The sequence below is a fragment of the Schistocerca serialis genome, unplaced genomic scaffold, assembly GCF_023864345.2.
Source record: "Schistocerca serialis cubense isolate TAMUIC-IGC-003099 unplaced genomic scaffold, iqSchSeri2.2 HiC_scaffold_305, whole genome shotgun sequence".
Taxonomy (NCBI): Eukaryota; Metazoa; Arthropoda; class Insecta; order Orthoptera; family Acrididae; genus Schistocerca; species Schistocerca serialis.
In genome coordinates, this window is record NW_026047873.1 from 120001 (window position 1) to 126545 (window position 6545).

General features: G+C 50.6%; 1 non-coding gene across 1 annotated transcript in view; it reads right to left on the reverse strand.

Annotated features, from left to right (window-relative positions):
- LOC126444874 (small subunit ribosomal RNA) overlaps positions 1-1726 on the reverse strand; it is a 1909-nt gene extending 183 nt beyond the window's left edge. The window contains exon 1 of the ribosomal RNA XR_007582808.1: positions 1-1726. This exon is cut by the window's left edge and continues 183 nt beyond it. This is a non-coding gene — a ribosomal RNA (small subunit ribosomal RNA).
- Between the last annotated feature and the right edge of the window lie 4819 nt (positions 1727-6545).

The following is a 6545-nucleotide window of genomic DNA, read 5'->3' on the forward strand; positions in this document are numbered from 1 at the left end:
GGGACGTAATCAACGCGAGCTTATGACTCGCGCTTACTGGGAATTCCTCGTTCATGGGGAACAATTGCAAGCCCCAATCCCTAGCACGAAGGAGGTTCAGCGGGTTACCCCGACCTTTCGGCCTAGGAAGACACGCTGATTCCTTCAGTGTAGCGCGCGTGCGGCCCAGAACATCTAAGGGCATCACAGACCTGTTATTGCTCAATCTCGTGCGGCTAGAAGCCGCCTGTCCCTCTAAGAAGAAAAGTAATCGCTGACAGCACGAAGGATGTCACGCGACTAGTTAGCAGGCTAGAGTCTCGTTCGTTATCGGAATTAACCAGACAAATCGCTCCACCAACTAAGAACGGCCATGCACCACCACCCACCGAATCAAGAAAGAGCTATCAATCTGTCAATCCTTCCGGTGTCCGGGCCTGGTGAGGTTTCCCGTGTTGAGTCAAATTAAGCCGCAGGCTCCACTCCTGGTGGTGCCCTTCCGTCAATTCCTTTAAGTTTCAGCTTTGCAACCATACTTCCCCCGGAACCCAAAAGCTTTGGTTTCCCGGAGGCTGCCCGCCGAGTCATCGGAGGAACTGCGGCGGATCGCTGGCTGGCATCGTTTATGGTTAGAACTAGGGCGGTATCTGATCGCCTTCGAACCTCTAACTTTCGTTCTTGATTAATGAAAACATACTTGGCAAATGCTTTCGCTTCTGTTCGTCTTGCGACGATCCAAGAATTTCACCTCTAACGTCGCAATACGAATGCCCCCGCCTGTCCCTATTAATCATTACCTCGGGTTCCGAAAACCAACAAAATAGAACCGAGGTCCTATTCCATTATTCCATGCACACAGTATTCAGGCGGGCTTGCCTGCTTTAAGCACTCTAATTTGTTCAAAGTAAACGTGCCGGCCCACCGAGACACTCAATAAAGAGCACCCTGGTAGGATTGCAACGGGGTCCGCCTCGGGACGCACGAGCACGCACGAGGCGGTCGCACGCCTTCGGCTCGCCCCACCGGCAGGACGTCCCACGATACATGCCAGTTAAACACCGACGGGCGGTGAACCAACAGCGTGGGACACAAATCCAACTACGAGCTTTTTAACCGCAACAACTTTAATATACGCTATTGGAGCTGGAATTACCGCGGCTGCTGGCACCAGACTTGCCCTCCAATAGATACTCGTTAAAGGATTTAAAGTGTACTCATTCCGATTACGGGGCCTCGGATGAGTCCCGTATCGTTATTTTTCGTCACTACCTCCCCGTGCCGGGAGTGGGTAATTTGCGCGCCTGCTGCCTTCCTTGGATGTGGTAGCCGTTTCTCAGGCTCCCTCTCCGGAATCGAACCCTGATTCCCCGTTACCCGTTACAACCATGGTAGGCGCAGAACCTACCATCGACAGTTGATAAGGCAGACATTTGAAAGATGCGTCGCCGGTACGAGGACCGTGCGATCAGCCCAAAGTTATTCAGAGTCACCAAGGCAAACGGACCGGACGAGCCGACCGATTGGTTTTGATCTAATAAAAGCGTCCCTTCCATCTCTGGTCGGGACTCTGTTTGCATGTATTAGCTCTAGAATTACCACAGTTATCCAAGTAACGTGGGTACGATCTAAGGAACCATAACTGATTTAATGAGCCATTCGCGGTTTCACCTTAATGCGGCTTGTACTGAGACATGCATGGCTTAATCTTTGAGACAAGCATATGACTACTGGCAGGATCAACCAGGGAGCTGCGTCAACTAGAGCTGAGCAGCCGGCCGCCCGGGAGTGTGTCCCGGGGGCCCGCGCGAACACGCAAGCGTCCGCTCAATTATTCTGCAAACAGGAGGAGGCTGAGCTCCCCTGCACAACACACCTCGAAACCCTCTCAGGTCCCGGCGGCGCGCAGCGCCGTCCTAAGTACTTGGTCGGGTTCGAGAGAGGCGCAATCGCCCGGAGTTAGGCGAGTAGACGCTTTAGGTGCGACCACCCGTGCTCCCAACTGAGCTTGCCGCTGCCGACAGAGGCCCGGGAGCGTGCTGTCGTGGCATTGCCGGCGGGAGACAACACGCGCCACCTACGGTGACCGGCAGCTCCAACGCCAGCGCCACAGAAGGACAAAAGCCCCACTTGGGTGCCGAAGCGAACTCTCCCAGCACAGCGCACGCGCCAACACGTCCGCACAGCTGCGATACAAACCACCTGCGAGAACCGCTGGGGCGACCGAGCAGCAGACGGCGTCGCGGCGCCGAGCGCCGGGCGGCGGCGCATCCTCAGCGCACACAGTCCTCAATCGGACCAGCACACTGCAGATGGCCACCGCGCTTCGCACCGGGCCCGCGAGGACCTACTTTGGCCGCAAGGCGCCGCGAGCAGGGGGCGCCGGCGCGCAGCTGCGCCGCCTGCCGCGTCCGTCGGCCGGCGCGCCTGCCACTGGCCGCCCCCACCAGCCGGCTGTAGCGCGTGCGCCCACGCACCGCGCTGCCAGCACGCCGGGCGGCCCCCCCTCACCGGCCGGGGACGGTCCCACCCAGCCACCGCCGCGTATCGCCTCACACCCAGATCCCCTTTCGCGTTCGTGGGCATGGTGGGTCCCCTTTCACGTTCGTGGGCATGGTGGGTATCCCTGAAACAACCGGTTAATAGCTCGACCGATCGTCGCCAACACTGATTCACCTCTAGCGAGAACAACCGCACCACAACGGGTTACCTGTTGTTCATTTGCGTAACGTCACCAGCAAACGTAGACGTCCATCGCCATTTGCAACGAGTATTGCATGCCTGTGTCAGGTGTCACAACACACTACGTCTGCCCACATAGACGCAACAACATGTGCACGCCTCGAGAACACGTGGAAGGTAGCCCCCGTACGTATGCGGTGTCCATTGCGCGAACGACTGTCAGCCGGCCTCTGCAGGATGTCGCAGATGTGGAACGCGGTGCAACATGCTATCACGGTGTGTGAGAAGAGACGACTACGTCCGAATACACGCTCCACTACATCAACAGACTGCTCATGCTGATCGCCATCCAGGGCGTCCGTTCCTCCCACACGTCTGAATGGCGTACCACACTGCAATCCAGCTCTTATAGGGAGACGACACGTAGCTGCGTGCACAATATTTGGACTGTATGGTCTGCCGTTGCTAGGCGCAGTCGTCGTACGGTCACACATGTGCCACGATGTATCATTCAGTACATACGGACCAATGTGCAGTACAGTTTGTGGGTTTTGCGTACATCGGCGGACAGGTGACAGGCCGTACCACAACGTAGGCTGAGTACGTCGGCATGCGAAGGGCATTGAACATGCAAACTTCTCAACGACCAGCTTGCGAAGGCAGGGGGGAAGGGGGGGGGGGCATGTACGTCCTGCTGCTATCCACATTACAGTGTATAGCAGGAGCATGTGGAAAGTCAGCAACACCTGCAAGGTGTTTAACATGACGCGATACACAGGGGACCGGGCAGTGCGAATAGCGAACTATATTGCGAGGGTTGCGGTTAGGCAACACTACACTAATTTAACGAGTTGCATAACAATTACAGAGCAGGTTCAGCGACAACGTGCGTCAGGTTAAGGCGCAATATAGGTTAGGTTGAGGCACAATATAGGTTAGGTTAAGGCACAACATGGGTTACGTTAAGGCACAAATTGGGTTACGTTAAGGCACAACATGGGTTACGTTAAGGCACAACATGGGTTACGTTAAGGCACAAATTAGGTTACGTTAAGGCACAAATTAGGTTACGTTAAGGCACAAATTAGGTTACGTTAAGGCACAAATTAGGTTACGTTAAGGCACAAATTAGGTTACGTTAAGGCACAAATTAGGTTACGTTAAGGCACAAATTAGGTTACGTTAAGGCACAAATTAGGTTACGTTAAGGCACAAATTAGGTTACGTTAAGGCACAAATTAGGTTACGTTAAGGCACAAATTAGGTTACGTTAAGGCACAAATTAGGTTACGTTAAGGCACAAATTAGGTTACGTTAAGGCACAAATTAGGTTACGTTAAGGCACAAATTAGGTTACGTTAAGGCACAAATTAGGTTACGTTAAGGCACAAATTAGGTTACGTTAAGGCACAAATTAGGTTACGTTAAGGCACAAATTAGGTTACGTTAAGGCACAAATTAGGTTACGTTAAGGCACAAATTAGGTTACGTTAAGGCACAAATTAGGTTACGTTAAGGTACAATATGGGTTAGGTTAAGGTACAATATGGGTTAGGTTAAGGTACAATATGGGTTAGGTTAAGGTACAATATGGGTTAGGTTAAGGTACAATATGGGTTAGGTTAAGGCACAACGTAGGTTAGGTTAAGGCACAACATAGGTTAGGTTAAGGCACAACATAGGTTAGGTTAAGGCACAACATAGGTTAGGTTAAGGCACAACATAGGTTAGGTTAAGGCACAACATAGGTTAGGTTAAGGCACAACATAGGTTAGGTTAAGGCACAACATAGGTTAGGTTAAGGCACAACATAGGTTAGGTTAAGGCACAACATAGGTTAGGTTAAGGCACAACGTAGGTTAGGTTAAGGCACAACGTAGGTTAGGTTAAGGCACAACGTAGGTTAGGTTAAGGCACAACGTAGGTTAGGTTAAGGCACAACGTAGGTTAGGTTAAGGCACAACGTAGGTTAGGTTAAGGCACAACGTAGGTTAGGTTAAGGCACAACGTAGGTTAGGTTAAGGCACAACGTAGGTTAGGTTAAGGCACAACGTAGGTTAGGTTAAGGCACAACGTAGGTTAGGTTAAGGCACAACGTAGGTTAGGTTAAGGCACAACGTAGGTTAGGTTAAGGCACAACGTAGGTTAGGTTAAGGCACAACGTAGGTTAGGTTAAGGCACAACGTAGGTTAGGTTAAGGCACAACGTAGGTTAGGTTAAGGCACAACGTAGGTTAGGTTAAGGCACAACGTAGGTTAGGTTAAGGCACAACGTAGGTTAGGTTAAGGCACAACGTAGGTTAGGTTAAGGCACAACGTAGGTTAGGTTAAGGCACAACGTAGGTTAGGTTAAGGCACAACGTAGGTTAGGTTAAGGCACAACGTAGGTTAGGTTAAGGCACAACGTAGGTTAGGTTAAGGCACAACGTAGGTTAGGTTAAGGCACAACGTAGGTTAGGTTAAGGCACAACGTAGGTTAGGTTAAGGCACAACGTAGGTTAGGTTAAGGCACAACATAGGTTAGGTTAAGGCACAACATAGGTTAGGTTAAGGCACAACATAGGTTAGGTTAAGGCACAACATAGGTTAGGTTAAGGCACAACATAGGTTAGGTTAAGGCACAACATAGGTTAGGTTAAGGCACAACATAGGTTAGGTTAAGGCACAACATAGGTTAGGTTAAGGCACAACATAGGTTAGGTTAAGGCACAACATAGGTTAGGTTAAGGCACAACATAGGTTAGGTTAAGGCACAACATAGGTTAGGTTAAGGCACAACGTAGGTTAGGTTAAGGCACAACGTAGGTTAGGTTAAGGCACAACGTAGGTTAGGTTAAGGCACAACGTAGGTTAGGTTAAGGCACAACGTAGGTTAGGTTAAGGCACAACGTAGGTTAGGTTAAGGCACAACGTAGGTTAGGTTAAGGTACAACGTAGGTTAGGTTAAGGTACAACGTAGGTTAGGTTAAGGTACAACGTAGGTTAGGTTAAGGTACAACGTAGGTTAGGTTAAGGTACAACGTAGGTTAGGTTAAGGTACAACGTAGGTTAGGTTAAGGTACAACGTAGGTTAGGTTAAGGTACAACGTAGGTTAGGTGAAGGCGCAATGTAGGTTAGGTTAAGGTACGATATACCTTAGGTTAAGGTACAATATCGCTTAGGTTAAGGTACAATATAGCTTAGGTTAAGGTACACGTTGTAGGGAAAGGTGTATTTTGGGGGGGGAGGGGGCGGCAGGTTCGTTGATAGTGATTATCGTAAGTGCATGCCTGCGGGATCATCCGATTTGTCACGTCAGGATGCACTTGTGGCTCATGACAGGCGGCGCTCCGATTCCAAGGTTGTGGCAGATCTGTGTCTTTCATTCCTGCCATTGTTTGTGTACTGTGACAGGAGGCAGTATTGTGATGTTGGGTGCACCCCTGTGTAGGACATGTGTGGGTGTTCGTGGCTTAGCTGAGCAATGGCGGATGTCGGAAGGGTGGGATATTCTGTTTTCTGGGTGGACCTCCCGGTCTGGTTATGATAGTGTGGATTGTGTAATGTGGCGGAGAGGATGCACCGGATGTTCTTCCATGCTGGTGGTTAGATATTGTGTGTGTGCCTGTTAGAGGCAGAGAGTAGTGTGTGATAGTGTCTGGCTGACGTGTGGTTCTCATTGTGTGCAGAGTCTTTCAGCATGTATAGGGACGGTTGTATATATTATCTGTATTCTGATGGCTCTGCATCTATTACTAATCAGTGCCGTGTATACGGTTACTCTGGTTCCAGTCGAAACTGTTCTATCTCTGTACATTAGTGACACTGCGGCTCCACTATGTTGCCGCCCCTGTCGGCCGTTTCCCCCAGTGTGTGGCTAATGATTATCAGCAATCAGTCTATTAGTC